The sequence below is a fragment of the Muscardinus avellanarius genome (genome assembly GCF_963383645.1).
Source record: "Muscardinus avellanarius genome assembly, chromosome: 3".
Lineage (NCBI taxonomy): Eukaryota > Metazoa > Chordata > Mammalia > Rodentia > Gliridae > Muscardinus > Muscardinus avellanarius.
The window spans coordinates 109,905,799-109,923,226 of NC_137788.1; the positions used below are offsets into that span (position 1 = coordinate 109,905,799).

At 50.8% G+C, this 17,428-nt stretch overlaps 1 protein-coding gene across 1 annotated transcript in view; it reads left to right on the forward strand.

Moving 5' to 3' along the window:
• NOS1AP (nitric oxide synthase 1 adaptor protein) overlaps positions 1–17,428 on the forward strand; it is a gene marked incomplete at both ends in the record, with an annotated part of 121,441 nt that overhangs the window by 60,887 nt on the left and 43,126 nt on the right. The window lies entirely within an intron of this gene.

Sequence of the window (17,428 nt, forward strand, 5' to 3'; positions counted from 1 at the left end):
CCTGTGGTTTGGCTGAGCCCTGGGGTCCCTGTGAGGCCTGGTCCTCGGATCAGAGCTGGTCCAGTTTGCAGGTCTCGCTTCTGATTTGGAAACTGGCTCTGGGAGGGATTTCACCCGCTCTGCAGAAGCCCAGTGTGGCCTGGGGTGCATGTTGGTATCACCGAGGCTGAGCCAGTTCATGTGGGGTGAAGGACAAGATGAAGGTCTATTTAGGGTAGAGCCTGCGGGGTGCTGGAAGCCAGCTCCTCCCTCCTCCCTCCGTCCGTCCATCTGTCTGTCTGTCTGTCTGTCTGTCTGTCTGTCTCTCTCTCTCTCTCTCTCTCTCTCTCTTTCTTTCTCTTGTGGGTACAGGGGGTAGAACCCAGGGGCATTCTACCTCTGACCTACACCTCCAGCCCTATTTTTTATTTATTTTGAAACAGGGCCTCACTGAGTTGTAAAGGGCCTCACTAAGTAGCTGAGGCTGGCTGCGAACCACAATCCCAAATGCTGGGATTATAAGCGTGCGCCACCACGCCCGGCCAGTCTTGTCTTTAAAAGTCTTAGAGTCCACTGAAGAGAAAGACAGACGAATGCCCAGGGTGGCCGGCGACATGCGCAGTGTAGGGGGGGCCATCAGGGTCACCACCACACCCTCACGGACGCGGTGTGCGTGTGTGTGTGTGTGTGTGTGCGCATGCGCTGGGCAGGAGACACCTCCGCCTTCCTTCTGGATGTGCCAGCTCAGCTTTGGTTCCCTAGAATTCCTGAGGAAAATGGACTCTAGCTGTCCAAGATATTTTGGTGTCATTAAGGAGATGGGTTAATACACAGAGGAATAGGGTGGCCACAGTTGGGACGCTTGGTAGAAGTTTTACAGAGGGGAGCGTCCCTGAGGATGCAGAGGAGCCGGCCGGGGTGCTGCTGGCGGAACACAGAATGGCAGAGCCCTCTGGGAAGTGTGGCCATCTCTTGGAGCGCTGAGCACACCGGCCGTGTGGCCAGCCGCCCTCCCCTAAGGCAGGTGGATGCGTATGTCCACGAGAGACCTGTGCGCACCGTCATACCACCTCCCCCTGGCCCCGACCTGCTGCTCCCAGCCGTGGTGGAGAAGCAATGGCTTCTTTTCTAAGGCTGGGGGGATGGTGGGGGTCAAGGGTTTTGAAAGCGCTGGAGGTTATTTTGTAGGAAGTGTGTGTGTTTGTGGGGGCACTGGAGATGGAACCCAGGGCTGTTCTGTGAGCTAAACACTCAGCCCTGTTTTAGTTTTTAGTTTAAAACAGGGCCTCGCTAAGTCACTGAGGCTGGCCATGAACTTGGCCTCCCAAGTACTGGGGTTATAGGTGTATGCCATCATGCCTGGGCATAAGAATGTTATTTTTTAATGAAGATTGGACCCAGGAACATTCTCTCTCAGATACACCCACAGTCTTTTTTTTTTTTTTTTTTTTTTTTTTTGGTGGTGATGTGGATGGAGCCCAGGGGCATTCTACCTCCGAGCTACACGCCCAGCCCCATTTTTTTATTCTTTATTTTGAAACAGGGTCTCACTGAGTTGCAGAGGGCCTCACTAGTAGCCGAGGCTGGCTGTGAACCGCGATCCTTGGATCGCAGCCTCCGAATGCTGGGATGACGAGCATACGCAACCATGCCTGGTCTTTTTTTAAAACGAGTGTTGGTATCCCAGGCACAGGAGTTATATTTAAAGCTAGAGCTAGGTGCCCCTCTGTTCTCCCTCGGCGCCCCCTTTGTGGTGTGTGGGCTCGCATGGGTGCAGGGAGCCTGTGGGTCATCAAGGGGCCGGGGTACTTAGCGTCTGCAGTGTCCGCCTGCCTGGCCTTGAGGTCAGTGCCGCAGTCTCAGGTCGGAGGCCTTGCTCTCCTGGCCCCTCTCCTCCACGGCCCCTCCTGTCTGCTCTGAGTTTCCCAACAATGCCCGGCAGTGTTATTTGAAAGAAAACACCCTAGGGGCCTTCTGCAGAACCGGAAGACCTGAGATGTGGTTTCTCCTCTGAATGCCCCCTTTGTGGGCTGAGAGGCCGGGGTTGAGGACCTTCCTGGGGCGGCCTGGGGTGCAGTCCTCCCCTCCCGCAGCTAGGGAGATGGGTTTTAGGGCACGGAGAGGCTCTGGACTGGGTGGCACGGTGTGATGTCTACCCCGCTTCCCTTCCCTGGCTCCCATCTCCTCATGTACTGGCTTGACAGTGGACCCCGGAGTGTCCCCTTTACACCCCTGCCACTGCAAAGAAACTTTCCTAGGGGCCAGCATCTTAGTGCTTGTCAAATTTTTTTTTTCTGAGATGTCACATTATCCTGTACAGAATTAAACCCTCAGGACTTAAAAGGTCAGCTTCCCAAGACTGTTTGGGGTTAGGGCTGATTGCCGGTCCTCATGCCTATCCATGATCCCGCGGCCACGAAGCCAGGTGTGGGGGTGCACGCCTATAATCCCGGTACTTGGGAGGCTGAGACAAGAGGATCACAGGTTTGAGGACAGCCTCAAGTACTTAGTGAGGCCCTCTGCAACTCAGTGAGACCCTGTTTCCAAATAAAGAATAAAACAGGTCTGGGGGTGTAGTTCAGAGGCAGAATGCCCCTGGCTTCCATCACCAGTACCACACACAAAAAAGGAAGGTTATGAAGCCAGGTGTGGAGGTACATGCTTATAATCCCAATACTTGGGAGGCTGGCACAGGAGACTGCAGGCTTGAGGCCAGCCTCAGCAATGTAGCGGGACTCTCAGCAATCTAGCAAGAGCCTGTTTCTTTTTTTTTTTTTTTTTTTTTTTGATACTGGGGGTGGAACCCAGGGGCTTTATACCTCCGGGCTATGCTCCCAGATCTATTTTGTATTTTATTTGGAAACAGGGTCTCACTAAGTTGCTGAGAGCCTCACCAAGTAGCTGAGGCTGGCTTCGAACCTGTGCAATCCTCCTGTCTCAGCCTCCCAAGCGCAGGGATAACAAGTGTGCGCCACCACGCCCGGCTTAGCAAGAGCCTGTTTCAAAACAAAAAATAAAAAGGGCTGGGAGTGTAGCTTGAAGGTAGAATAATCCTGGGTTCAACCACCAGTCCTACACACACGCGTGCATGCACACACACACATACGTGAGTTAAAATGTTATGATTTGGGTGACTGTTACCTTTTGGGGGAACTGTCCCCGTTAGGCTCCCAGAAACAATTCCCATAAAACCTCAGGTCCTTGTCCTGAGCTCAGGATAAATATGCAATAGCTTGGACTCTTGCTGGAGATTTAAATGAGTTTCTTAAAAAGATAGAAATAGCCGGGCATGGTGGCACATGCTTGTAATCCCAGCATTCCGGAGGCTGAGACCGGAGGATCGCGGTTCGCGGACAGCCTGAGCTACCTAGTGAGGCCCTTTGCAACTCAGTGAGATCCAGTTTCAAAATAAAGAATAAGAAATAGGGCAGGGGGTGTAGCTCAGAGGTAGAATGCCCGTGGGTTCCATCCCCAGACCTGGAAAAAAAAAAAAGACAGAAATACAGAAGACAGTTACAGCCTTATGCTATCCAGGCATACCATGAGCGGGTGCCCTGAACGAAGTCACCAACCCACAAAACCTGGAACAGATCCTCCATCTTTTTTTTTTTTTTTTTGGTGGTACTGGGGTTCCTGGAAACCCTTCTACCTCCGGGCTACACTCCCAGACCTATTTTTATACCTTTTTATACCTTTTTATTTGGAAACAGGGTCTCTTAAGCCAGCACGGCTGGCTTCAAACCTGTGCGATCCTCCTGTCTCCATCTCCCAAGCACAGGGATCACAAGCGTGCCCACCTCGCCCGGCACGCATCCTCCATCTTGTTCTACTATCTAATTCTGTGACTTAGAATTAGAATTAGAATTAGAATCCGTCCCCTTAATCTTCCTAGGGCCAGGTTTCTCCTTTCAGGAAGGTCAATTCCCTCTTCCCTTCCTCTTAACTAGATATCAGTTATTATGTAAAGCCATCTTTAGAAGTCCAAAGTTCCAACTCCCTATGGTCTTGCTAGTTACTTTTCGCCAGGTTAATTTGCATTATAACAGTTACCTGACTCCTGGCCATAACCAAGTCCCGACTTTCTAATACCAAAGCTATCTTCAAATACATTCTGCAGCCGTTCCCCAGTACCAGCTCATTAATACCAAAGCTATTTGTAAACACATTTTGAAGCCCTTTCCCAATACGGGCACGGTGGTGACCCAAGCCAGTAGGGTATAGCTGGAGGAGGTGGGTCCCTGGGCCTGCACCCTTGGGATTATACAAATGGCTCCTCCTCCCATTCGCTCTTCACTCTGGCCTCCATGATGTGAGGAGCGCAGCCCATGTGCTGTCTCGTTCCCCGCCTCCTGCTGCCAAGCCTGAGAGCCACATATGGACCTCACATGGACGGAGCCTGAAACCGTAAGAAAGATCTTTCCAGTAAGTTACACGGGCAGCCTTTGGGTCACAGGTGTAAGAATGCTGAGCAGAGCAGCGGGCCTCGTGCAGCGGGGCTGCGCCCAAGGCAGTGGCGAGCCTGGCCAGGCGCTGGCCGCGCTCGGTGCTGAGTCTTGCCGTTCCCGTCCACCTGCTTCACAACGCGCTTGTCCTCTGTGGGACTTTTCAAACTGACCCGTAATCTTCTTTCATAGATTGAAAAGGCTCAACGCTCACGCAGCTGTGGTATTACAAACAGTAGTAAAAGTCGGAGGACTTGGAGCGTGCATCTCTTTCACCTCAAGCGTCCAGCAGGGAAGAGGCTGGTGCGGGAAGCTGGCCTCAGCTGTCATGGCCGCTTCGAGGGTCTGGACCGTGCTGGTCCTCATGCCTGCGTCTCCTCTGGAGAGCCTCGTTGACAGGCCCCATTGGATGGGCTGAGGTGATTCTAACACAGCACCGTCTTCACCCCGGCTCCAAAACACCACAAACAACAACAGACCGCAAACCCGCGGCCCGATCCGCTTCCTGTGGCGGTTCGGCGGTCTCTTACTCTTGCCGCGGAAGCCATCAGGGGGCTGCCTCCGTACGTCGCTGTTTGTCTTGACCTAAATCCAACTCTCCTTGTTCTATTCTCCATCCAACCACAGCCCCTCCCCACCTCCCCGTCTTTCCTGACTGTCCAGGGGCCATGGAAAATAGATGGTAGCAACTGTTTCTATAGTAACAGCATCTGAGTCGTTTCCTTGGAAACTTGCATAAAGACCTTCCATCTCCAGACCAGCTCTGTGCAACTTGGAAGGGCTTTGTTCCCGTGAATGGGTCAGCATGGGGGAGCAAGCTCGCCCGGCTTGGCCACTGTGGTTTCCTTTGGCTCCAGGGGTCGGTGGCGCTTTGGATGTAGGGTCGGATTCACCAAAGGTGGGGGATGGTGGGGCCAAGTGCTTTTCCTAGCCTAGCCATGGCCAGGTGCATCTTTCCCTGTCGAGGCACAGATTCCCAGAAGGTTCAGGCAAGAGATGTCCACTCCATTTGACGCCCTTAAGACTCAGCCAGGCACATGGTGGCCATCATGGGTCAACGTGACGCAGCACGGCATCCGAACATAGATGCACTGGGCCTTTTGGCACAGTCACTGAGAGAATCCTGAAATAGGGCCCTGGGGGGCAGCTCATAAGAGCCCCTTTCTGCATGGTATCCTCCAGTCGTGGCAGAACGGTTTCCAGCAGTGAAGAGGATTAATCCTCTTGTCCCCGTCCACACCAAGGCACAGACGCTCACTTCCTTCCTGCTTCCCACTTACAGATCACTTCCACATACACGAGCTTGATGAATCGCTGACTCAGTCGTCCCACCAATGTCGATTTGGAACCTCCTCTGTGTGGCAGAGCGTGTTGGAATTTGTGATACAATAGTGAGAGGAAAAAAAAATTTAAAAACCCAGTCCCTGGTCTGCTGAGGTTCACAGATAGGAAAGCGAATGCAAATCGGATAATTACACAAAGATAAACATTAGCCAGGATCTGCTCTGGGGGGGCAGTTTGAACACGCTGAGAAGAGGAGAACCAGCAACAGGGCCCTTTGTAGACAAGCAAGAAGGGTGGAGCGGCTGCCCCGGGGCACACAGGCCGCTGCTGACAGCCGCGGGATGTGAACCTAGGGCAGCCAGCCCCCTGCCCCGCCTGTGACCTCGCGCAGTGCAACGTCTTAGGCTGGGTAGCCTCGGGGTTGTCAGTCACACGCACACTCATGCCACCAAGATACCTCACAAGAACTGCCAAGAGGAGGAAAGGTGTGTCTGGCTAATGGTTTCGGAGGGTCAGTCCATAGTTGGCCGGTTCCAAGGCAGAAGCATCACGGTGGCAGGGCATGGGGGAGCAGAGCTGCGCAGGGCTGCAGAGAGAGAGAGAGAAAGAGACAGAGGAGGGGGCCAGGGACAGACAGCTATCAAGGCCATGCCCCAGTGGCCTGCCACTCACCAAACCTCCTCTGGCCATGCCCCTAGTGGCCCATCTCTAATGACACTTTCTCTGGCCATGCCCTCAGTGGCCTGCCTCCAGCCTTGCCCCCAGTGGCCCGCTTCCTCTAGCCACGCCTCTGGCCACGCCTATGTGGCGATGCCCCTCCAGTCATGCCCCCATGCCAGCCTCCTCTAGCCACGCCTCCAGGCACACCTTTAACCACGCCCCAGTGCCCCACCTCTAACCACGCCCGGCCACGCCTCTCCAGCTATGCCCCCAGTGCCCCGCCTCCTCCAATCACGCCCCACCTCTGAGCCTTGCTGCACTGGGGAGCAGGCTGTCAACATGAGCTTTTGGGGGTCACTCCGGACCCACATCCTAGCGGACGTTCTTCCCGTCCCCCGTCATTGCCGATGCTGACCCTCAGGGCTTTTGCACAGCCTCCAGCACCGGCCCTACTGTCCACTCGTCCTGGGGACAGTTGTAAGCATTTTCTGTCTCTGTGGCCATGCTCTTTAAAGATGTACCTGGTCATTGGAGTTAGCCTTCCTTAGGAATGTTGTTTTTTAAGGTTCTCAAATATATTTTATTCTGTCTAGTTATTCTTTTTTTTTTTGTGGTGGTACTGGGGTTCCTGGAAACCCTTCTACATCCGGACTACACTCCCAGACCTACTTTATATTTTTTTATTTGGAAACAGGGTCTCTTAAGCCAGCAAGGCTGGCTTCGAACCTGCGTGATCCTCCTGTCTCCGCCTCCCAAGTGCAGAGATTACAAGCGTGCGCCACCACACCCGGCTCTAGTTATTCTTAAAATAAGATTTTTTTACATTACAGTGAAAGCATTAGGCTATTTCAGCATATTTTTATATATTTACAGGAATGCAAAAGTACTTTCTACTACAAAAGATATATATTATAATGTTAAGCATCCAATAAAAAATTACCAAGCAGGTAAAAACATAGTAAAACTCATAATAATGAACTAAATAAAAATTGACCCTTGCATGTAGTAGATTATGAAATTAGAAGCAATGACGTGAAGCGTGGCGTTATAACTCTATGGTTTGTGTTCAAGAAAATTGAGACAATGTGAATGGGCACGTAAACGAAAAACATATAAAATGTGATTGCGTGTGTGTGCGTGTGTGTGTGTGTGTGTGTGTGTGTGTGTGTGTGTGTGTGTTTGGTGCTGGGGTGGACCCCAGGGGCTTTCTACATCTGGGCTATACTCCCAGACCTCTTTTATACTTTATTTGCAAACAGGGTCTCACTAAGTTGCTGAGAGCCTCACTAAGTACCTGAGGCTGGCTTTGAACCTGTGCCATCCTCCTGTCTCGGCCTCCCAAGCACGGGGATTACAAGCGTGCGCCACCACGCCCGGCTGAAATGTGTTTTTAAAAAGACCCAAGGTGTACTTCCATACATCCTACATTGTTTGTATACTTTTATTGTAGTCTCAGTCACAACATCAGTTGCGGCGACAGTGGCATCCCTGGGGACTCAGCACCCGGCGTCATCGCTGGTGCCCCCTGGACGCCGGGGCTGCCCGCTGCTGGCCCTGGTCCTCTGGCGGGCGGGTGTTTGTACCTGCGTGTCCTGCCTCCCACGGCTCCCTGGCTGTGCTCTCGCTCGTCTGAGTTCAATTTCTTTCGGGTGACTGATCTGAGCCCCACTTCCCGTCTTTGGGAGACTATCCCACGTCCATAAAGGCATTCCTGAGATGTTTCTGGAGTTGTAAATCAGACTATTAATTATAACACTTGAAAGAACGTGCTGGATTGTGTCTGGAAGCACAGTGGGCGGCTTCTAACAACGCTGCTCCGGGTGTGAACGGCCCTCGGCTGCTCACGTCTGCTCCCCTCCACCAAGTTTTTGTTTTGGGGATTCCTTTTGAAAATGCTTTGCTCAGATTGTAATAGTTTAATTTTGCATTCCAGGTGTGAATTCCATATACATTTGCATCATTCCATATTTACATAGTCGTGATTTACATAACCTTTTTTTGGGGGGTGGAGGAGTAACTGGAATTGAGCCCAGGGGCATTCTAGCTCTGAGCTATCCTCCCAGCCTTATTATTATTATTATTATTATTATTATTATTATTACTATTATTATTTTGCGGGTCTGGGGATGGAACCCAGGGGCACTCTACTGAGCTACACCCTCTGCCCTATTTTTTATTCTTTATATTGAAACAGGGTCCCACTGAGTTGCAAAGGGCTTCACTAAGTAGCTGAAGCTGGCCGCGAACCGTGATCCTCCTGTCTCAGCCTCCCAAGCGCAGGGATCACAAGCATGCGCCACCACGCCCAGCTTTATTATTATTTTTGAAACAAGGTCTTGCTACGTAGCCAAGGATCTCACTGAATTGCTGAGTCTGGATTCAGTCCTGCGATCCTCCTGTCTCAGCCTCCCAAGTCCTGGGATTGTAGGTGTGCACAACCACAGTTGGTTCTACAGCCTCTTGTGGAATTTAACTGCATATGAGATTATTTCTCTTAGTCGAACTGTTAAAAAGCATCAAATTTACTTTTAAACCGGGCGTGGTGGCGCATGCTTGTAATCCCTGCGTTTGGGAGGCTGAGACAGGAGGATCACACAGCTTCAAAGCCAGCCTCAAGCTACTTAGTGAGGCTCTCAGCAACTTAGGGAGACCCTGTTTCCAAATAAAATATAAAATAGGTCTGGAGTATAGCCCGGAAGTAGAAAAGCCCCTGGGTTCTACCCCCCCACCACAAAAAAAATTACTTTTAATTATATTATGTTCATAGAATGTAAATACATAAAGTTAGAGGCATTAAGGATTTTTCTTTTTTAATTTTTCTTTTTTAATTTTTTTTTGTGGTACCAGGGATTAAACCCCAGGGCATTCTACCTCCAGGTTATACCCCCAGCCCTGTTTTAAAATAACACAGGGTCTCACTGTGTTGCTTGAGGGTCTTGCTGTGCTGCTGGGGCTGACCTCGAGTCTGCAATCCTCCTGCCTCAGCCTCTCAAATCCTGGCTTCCAGGCACGGTGACGTTAATGGTTTAGAACCTAACCATGCACTTTGTAGAGCTGCTGGTCTTCCCTTCCTTGCGAAGAGTCACGTTTCTTAACAAATCTGGTTTGTGCATAGTAGAGCATGTTACGTCAACAAAAAGAAACTCAGCGGCTGTATTTCGTTATATCGACTCCCTATTTTTTTGTAATTTAAAAATGTCCATGTAGTGTTTCTACTAAGAAGCGAAGACACTCTCAGCCAAGCAACGTCGCTGTTTATTTACCCCAACTCCGTTGCTTGGGTTTTGTCTTCTCTTGGAATCCTGCTAGTTTCTCCCCCTTTGGAAATGGAGCCATGTGGTTTCTATGGGAACGGTGATGTCATGGCTGCGAATGGGCTTTGGCGGCCATCCGTCAGGACCAGCGCAGAGCCCAGCTTTCCGATGAAGTTGCTAATGGGGGCGCGCTGTCAGAGATCTGAAGTATGTGGAGCTGGGAGGGAAGCAGGGATCTGGACAGCTGTGTGTGTGTGTGTGTGTGTGTGTGTGTGTGTGTGTGTGTGTGTGAGAGAGAGAGAGAGAGAGAGAGAGAGACAGACAGACAGACAGACAGACAGACACAGGGGAGAGGGGAGAGGGAGAGAGAAAAGCATAGCCCCACGTCCCCATAGATCATCTGGGTTCCCATCCCTGGACGCTGGGAACTCAAAGCCCAAGGAATCAAGATGCCACCAGCGTCTGTGGAAGGAACGAGGGTGCTACAGTCTTCTGGGCTCAGGATCAGGATTATAAACAGCAGGTGTATAAAATCAGCATTAACATAGAGACGGGGAGCTTTTGCCTGCATGTCAGCGAAGCAGACACATCACCTAAGTCAGCTTGCCTGGATTTAAATGTCTGTGAATGATGTGGTGTTTGATTAATACCACAAGCAGGTTGCGACCAGAGCCGCGCAGTGTCCTAGAACTCAGGGGTCTGGGGTCTGCGGTTCTGTCCCGAGGGAAGAGGAGCCCCCACATGCCTTTGACCGCTGCATCCAGGGCTTGTAGCTACTCTGCTGACTGTTGACCATCGGGGCAGATGGTACTTGTCTTCCCTTGTTGACGGCTTAATGTCATTTGGAACCGAATCTCGACTTATTGATGAGCTCAGCTTCCCCTCCGGCTCCCTCCTCACCTGTTCCCCGTGTGTGATGTTGAGATTGGCAGAGATGTCTCCACGTGCATGTATAACATCAGCAGAGGTGATTCCTTCGTTGATTCCCTCCCCTAGTTCACTACCTTCACCCCACTGGAGCGCCTCCTCCCTTATCTGAAGCCCTCTGGTTTCCCCATCACTCCCTCCCTTCCACATAGGAGAGAAGACTTTCTGTGACTGGCTAATCTCACTTCGTATAATGTTCTCCAGGCTCATCCGTTTCTCTGCAAATGACATAATTTTGTTCTCCGGGATTGCTGAGCAGAACTTAGTATTCCATTGTGTGTATGTCCCGTAATTTTGTAATCCATTCATCTGTTGATAGATGCATAGGATGGTTCCGTAATTTGCTGTTGTGACTTTGGTGCTGCCATGTACATGGGTATACATGCATCACTATGATGCTCTGATTTGAGTCCCTTTGGAAAGATACCCAAGAGGAGTACAGCCAGAATATGGTGGATCCAGTCCCAGTTTTCTGAGGAACCTCCACACTGATCTCCATAGCGGCTGAACTACACTGTGGGTGGCAGCGGTGTAGAAGAGCTCCTCTTTCCCCGCATCCTCGCCAGCATTTATTGTTATTTGACTTCTTGATGTTTGCCACTCTGATTGGGGTTAGATGGAATCTCAGTGCAGTTTTGATTTGCATCTCCCTGATGGCTAATGATGTTGAGTATTTTTCATATATTTATTGGCCATTTGTATTTTTCCTTTTGTGAAGTGTCTGTTGAGTTTCAGTTGCCCATTTTGTGATTGTCTTACTAGTTTTTAAGTGTTAAGTCTTTTGATTATATGTTCTAAGTATTAGTCCTCTCAGAGTAATAGCTGGCAAAGATCTTCTCCCATTCGGTAGGGTCTCACTTTAGACTCTTGATGGTTTCCTTTGATGAGTAGAAACTTTTTAGCTGCATGTGGTGGTGCATGCTTGTAATCCCAGCATTCGGGAGGCTGAGACCCAGAGGATACTGGTTCGCGGCCAGCCTCAGCTACTTAGTGAGGCCCTCTGCAGCTCAATGAGACCCAGTTTAAAAATAAAGAATAAAAAAAAATAGGGCAGGTGGTGTAACTGGGAGGTCGAACACCCCTGGGTTCCATCCCAAGACCCCCCCACCCAAAAAAGAAACTTTTTAATTTACTGCCATTCTATTTATTAATTATTTTTTAAATTTCTGAGCTTTGGGGGTCTAGTTAAGGAAGTGTCTACCTGTGCCTGTATGTTGGAGTGTTGATCCTCTGCCTTCCTTTAGTAACTTCAAAGTCTCTGGTCTAATTTCCAGGTTTTTAATCCATCTTTTTTTTTTTTTTTTTTTTTTTTTTGGTGTACTGGGGGTGGAACCCAGAGGCTTTCTACCTCCAGGCTATACTCCCGGACCTTTTTTATATTTTATTTTGGAAACAGGGGTTCACTAGGTTGCTGAAAGCCTCACTAAGTAGCTGAGGCTGACTTCGAACCCGTGTGATCCTCCTGTCTCAGCCTCCCAAGCGCGGGGATTACAAGCGTGCGCCACCACGCCCGGCATTAATCCATCTTGAGTCGACTCGTGTACAGGGTGAGAGGTTGATATTTAATTCAGCTCTTCTACACGGGGATAACCAGTTTCCCCAACACCATTTTTTGAAGAGGCTGTCTTTTCTCCGACATATTTTTAACACCTCTGTTGAAGATCAGTTGGCTATACGTGTGTGGATTTGTTTCTGTATCTTCTATTCTGCTCCATTGGCTAGGTGTCTCTTTTGTGCCAGTACCATGCTGTTTTTATTACTACAGCTCTGTATCGTGATGTTTCCTACATGGTTCTTACTGCTGAGAAGCTGCTAAAATCACTGAGGCTGGCCTGGAACCTGCCATCTTCCTGTCTCAGCCTCCAAAGTACTGGGATTACAGGTGTGCGCCACCGTGCCCGGCTATGATCTCCTTCTTAACCAAGTACTTCCTGATGTTACCTAACATGGCAAAGGGACTTTGCTGATGTGATTAAGACCCTTGAGATAGGGGATTGTCCTGGATTGTTCAGATGGCCAGGATGAATCATGGGGGCCCTTCTCCGAGCAAGGCAGTAGGGTCAAAGAGGCAGAAGGCAACAGAGAGAGACATAGGATGCAATGCTGCTGGCTTTGATGATGAAGGAAGGGCCTGGAAGCCACGGTGTGCAGGCAGCTTGAGAAGCTGGAGAGGTCAAGAAAATAGATTCTCCCTTAGAGCCACCCGAGGGAGCTCAGCCCTGCAGGAGGATCATCACAGGTTTGCAGCCAGTCTCAGCAACTTAGTGAGACGCTGTTTCAAAAGAAAAAATAAAGAGAGGGAGGGAAATTTCAAAGTCGAAGGATTTGTTTACAGATGCAACAGATGAGGGAACGCCAAGCACATTCAGGGACCAAGGCATCTTGAGACCAGCTCTCCCCCACGCGGGCCGCGCAAGCATCTCTTACAAGCCACCGCTTTCGGCTAGACGGGCCGTAGTCTGCAGAGGAAGAGCCAGGCTCTGGCTTTAAGCTCACGGGGGTTGGGAACTGCCAGCCACTTGCTCAAGGTACAAGATCACTTATGGTTCGTTGACTTGATTAGTTATTCATCATCAAATAAAAAGAGGCCCATGTTGAAATTGGATTTTCTTTGATCCTCTGCAGTGACCGGAGGGGAGTTCAGAGATGCAGGCATGTGAACCAAGGGCCCTTTTTCTGAAAAGTAGTTTTCAACATTTTAAGAAAGAGGTAAGCCAGATGTGGTGGTGCACGCTTGTAATCCTAGCCTTTGGGAGGCTGAGACAGGAGGATGGCGGTTCCTAGACAATCTCTACTACTTAGTGAGGCCCTCTGCAACTCAGTGAGACCCTCTTTCAAAAATAAAGGATGAAGCCAGGCGTGGTGGCACACGTTTGTAATCCCCGCGCTTGGGAGGCTGAGACAGGAGGATGGCGCAGGTTCGAAGCCAGCCTCAGCTGGCTTAAGAGACCCTTTTTCCAAATAAAATATAAAATAGGTCTGGGAGTTTAGCCCGAAGGTAGGAGGCCCCTGGGTTCCATCCCCAGTACCACAAAAAAAAAAAAAAAAAAAAAAAGGGCTAGGGATGTAGCTCAGAGGTAGAATGGCCCTGGGTTCCATCTTCAGTACTGAAACAAAAAAAGAAAGAAAGAAAAAAGAAAAGAAAAGAAAGAGGTAATGGCTGGTATCTTTGAAACCAGATAGATTTAAACACATTCAGGCTTTGAGTCAATGCTTCTGTTTGAGTGATGATCTAAGTGTGTTGGTGGCAATGAAGGATGGCTGAGACAGGAGAATCGCAGGTTCGTGGCCAGCCTCAGCAACTTAGTGAGACCCTGCTTCAAACTAAAATAAAAAGTAGTGCTGGTGATGGAGCTCAGAGGTAGAACACCCAAGTTGTTCCATCCCTAGCAGTCCTTCTCTCTCTCTCTCTCTCTCTCTCTCTCTCTCTCTCTCTCTCTCTCTCTCTCACACACACACACACACACACACACACACACACACGACTGGTAAAAAATAAAATAAAATAAAATAACTGGAACCCAGCTCATTGTAGCCTGGAGAAAGCTAGTTTTCTCTGTGGCACAACTACCCCATGTCAATAAAGCCTCGACATGCCATCTGAGCAGGAAACACGGCCATAGAAGGCTCTTTGGCCGGGACTGAAACCTGCTGGTCGGGATGTGACAAGGTCCTTTCAAAGGCCTAGGGCTGCTATTTGTTCTTCAGTTTCCTTTGGGAAAAAAAAAAAAAAAAGTAGAAAAGAGAACCGTTTACCTGTGGTCGAACCGCTCAGTAGCCTGATTTCCTAAAAGTTGTTAAGTAGGTCAGCGCGCCGAGCCTGTGATCTGGATTCCACAACTCTGCGTGGGCCAAGGTCTCTGAGCAGCCCGCCGCATCCTGGCGAGGTTGTGCGCCCTGTGGGAGGTTGGGCCCCCCGCCTGGCTATTCTTCACTAGAATTGCCGAACAGATTAAAAATAAACCGAAGGGGGCAGTGGCCGCTCTGGGAGAACCGTCCTCTAAAATGGCAGCTGGCCAAGGAGCCTCCCGCAGGAGGTGTGCCCCTGTCCAGGCCCTTTCTACCCTTCCTACAGGAGTGCTTGCCAGCCTGGTACTATTGAATGGGTACACGTTTCTCACCCCTGAGATACATCATCCTCCAGCTGCTCTGTGTGTGTGTGTGTGTGTGTGTGTGTGTGTGTGTGTGTGTGTGTGTTACTGGGGATGGAACCCAGGGGCATTCTATCTCTGAGCTACACCCCCGAAACCTATATTTTATTCTTTATTTTGAAACAGGGTCTCACTGAGTTGCAAAGGGCCTCACTAAGTAGCTGAGGCTGTCTGCGAACTGTGATCCTCCCATCTCAGCCTCCCAAATGCTGGGATTACAAGCCCGGCTTTATTATTTATTTCAAAACAGGGTCTTACTAGGTTGCTGGAGGGCTTGCTAGGTTGCCAAAGCTGGCCTCGAACCTGTGATCCTCCTGCCGCAGCCTTCAAGGGCTGTGGTTCCACGTGTGCCCAGGAGCCGCCCCCCTGCTTTCGAAGGCTGAGTGCTATTCCGTTGTTTGTGGGGCCGCATTTGGTGTGTTCCTTCATCCCCTGCTGCGGGCTTGAGCTACTTTGGCCTTCGGCCCCCCTGCACATGGCTGCACTCGGTCTTACTGGGTCAGGAGGTGCAAAAAGATTTCTTGCGAACCCTTCCTAAGGAGCGCTGGCCAAGGTCCTTGCGGCTCTCCCCTGGAGAAGCGCTAGCGTCCAGCGGTGTAGCCAGCATGCACTTTGGAATTGCCCACCATGGTCTGCAGTAGCACGGCCACAGGCTCCTCGAGGAAGGGGCCAGGCCTCACGGAGCAGGCCACCGTGATTTGCTTTTGCAAACTGACTCCTCTCCTCTTGGCGAGGTCTCCTCCGAGCACCTGGACTTGCTGGCAGGTCTTGGCTCGCCTCTGCGGGCACCGTGGGGCCACGGGAAGGACCTTAGAGCCAAGGACAGAGAGTGAGGGGTCTCGTTATGTCACTAACCAAGTGATTTGTGGCTGGGGTGACCGAGGCACCAGGGGTCCTGTGGGGGAAAATAGAGTTTGGTTAAAAATCAGCTATGAGCCAGGCGTGGTGGCGCACGCTGGTGATCCCAGCATTTGGGAGGCTGAAACTGGAGGATCCAGGTTTGCAGACAGCCTCAGCTACTTAGCGAGGCCCTTCGCAACTCAGTGAGACCCTGTTTCATAAATAAAGAATAAAAAATAGGGCTGGAGGTGTAGCTTGGAGACAGAATGCCCCTGAGTTCCACCCCCAGTATAAAAGGAGAGGGAGGGAGGGAGGAAGGAGAGAGAAGGAGAGAAAGAGAAAGAGAGAGAGAGTGGGGGGGCTCCAGCCACTGGCTGCATGTCTGTTCCTGGCTCCCTTGGGCTCTGCCGCCCGGCTCTGCTTTCCTGAGCCTTGCGGAGTGGCAGGGCACACCGGGTTCCCACGCTGCTGTTCCTATCCAAGGTCCTAAGGCTCTTTATGATACCCAAACACTTTCTCCTGGGCCTTCCAGTCTGCAGCTGGCTTCCTGGACTTGGATTGCTTTGTCCTTTCAAGGTCGGGTCCCGTAGGACGCGATCTGTCCTTGCTGGTGCGACTGTGGCCGGCAGGGCTGGGCAGTTGGCAGAGCCCTGGGGCTGGCACCGGCCTACGGGAGGCTGGCCTGAGCCACAGACAGTGGCACCAGCTGCCCCGCTTGTCTTTCAGCTCTTGCAAAGCCCAGGCAGATCGGAATCCTTCTCCAAGGAACTCGGAAGCTTGCCGTGAGCCCTCTCCGTGCAGCTCCGCCCGGGAGCAGTCTAGTCTGGAAAGGCGGTACCTGCTCCGCCCCGGGGGCCCCTTTTCTTCCCTCTTCTTCTCTTCCTCTCTCCAGACCCGTTTTTCTCAGCCCTGTGAGTGTGCCGACATGTTTGCCTATGTGACGCGTATCACCGTGTAAATAACTGGCTTCGTGATGAGCATCCAAGCATTTCCAGGCACTTGAGTTTTTGGAGACCGTGGGAGGCAGGGGCGTGGACGCAGAGCCGTGGGCAGCACTCGGTGCCGGCAGTGTGATGGGGCCTGGGGCCCTGCTTCCCACGCTATCCGCCTTGGGATGCTCCAGAGCATCCCACCCGTGTCCCTAGGACACCGTGACCTGTGACCACAGGACCCGTGTTGTGGCCGTCATTGAGATCCTGGGGAAAACTGACCGCGCTTGCCTGTCGTGATGGGGCCACAGGCCAGGAGCCACCTGGGGCTGTGCGCAAAGCGATGGCGTCAGAGGCTGTTTTCCAATTTTCCAAGAGAACATACAGTTGTATTTCCAGTTCTTTTTTTTTTTTTTTTTCAGTACTGGGGAAGGAAACCTGGGGCATTCTACCTTCAAGCTACACCTGCAGCCCTATTTTTTAGTCTTCTTTTTTATTTTTTTTATTTTTATTTTTGCAGTACTGGGGATGGAATCCAGGGGCATTCTACCTCAAAGCTCCATCCCAGCCCTATTTTTGATCCTTTATTTGGAAACAGGGTCTCACTGAGTTGCAGAGGGTCTTACTAAGTAGCTGAGGTTGTCCGTGAACCGCGATCCTCCTGTCTCAGCCTCCCGAATGCTGGGATTACAAGCATGCGCCACCACATTCCGGCTTGGAACTGTAACTTTAACTGCAGTGTTTGACTTGTTTGATAGGTTTGGCTAGGTCTTCAGTACCCTTCTCTTGCCGGGCGTGGTGGTACACACTTGTAATCCCAGCATTTGGGAGGCTGAGACAGGAATATCCGGGTTCACAGACATCGCAGTTTAAAAAAAGATTTTAAAATAGCAGTGATATTAATGGTAATAATAGACCTGGAGACTAAGCCACAGATAAAGGGATTGGGAACAGGTCTTGTG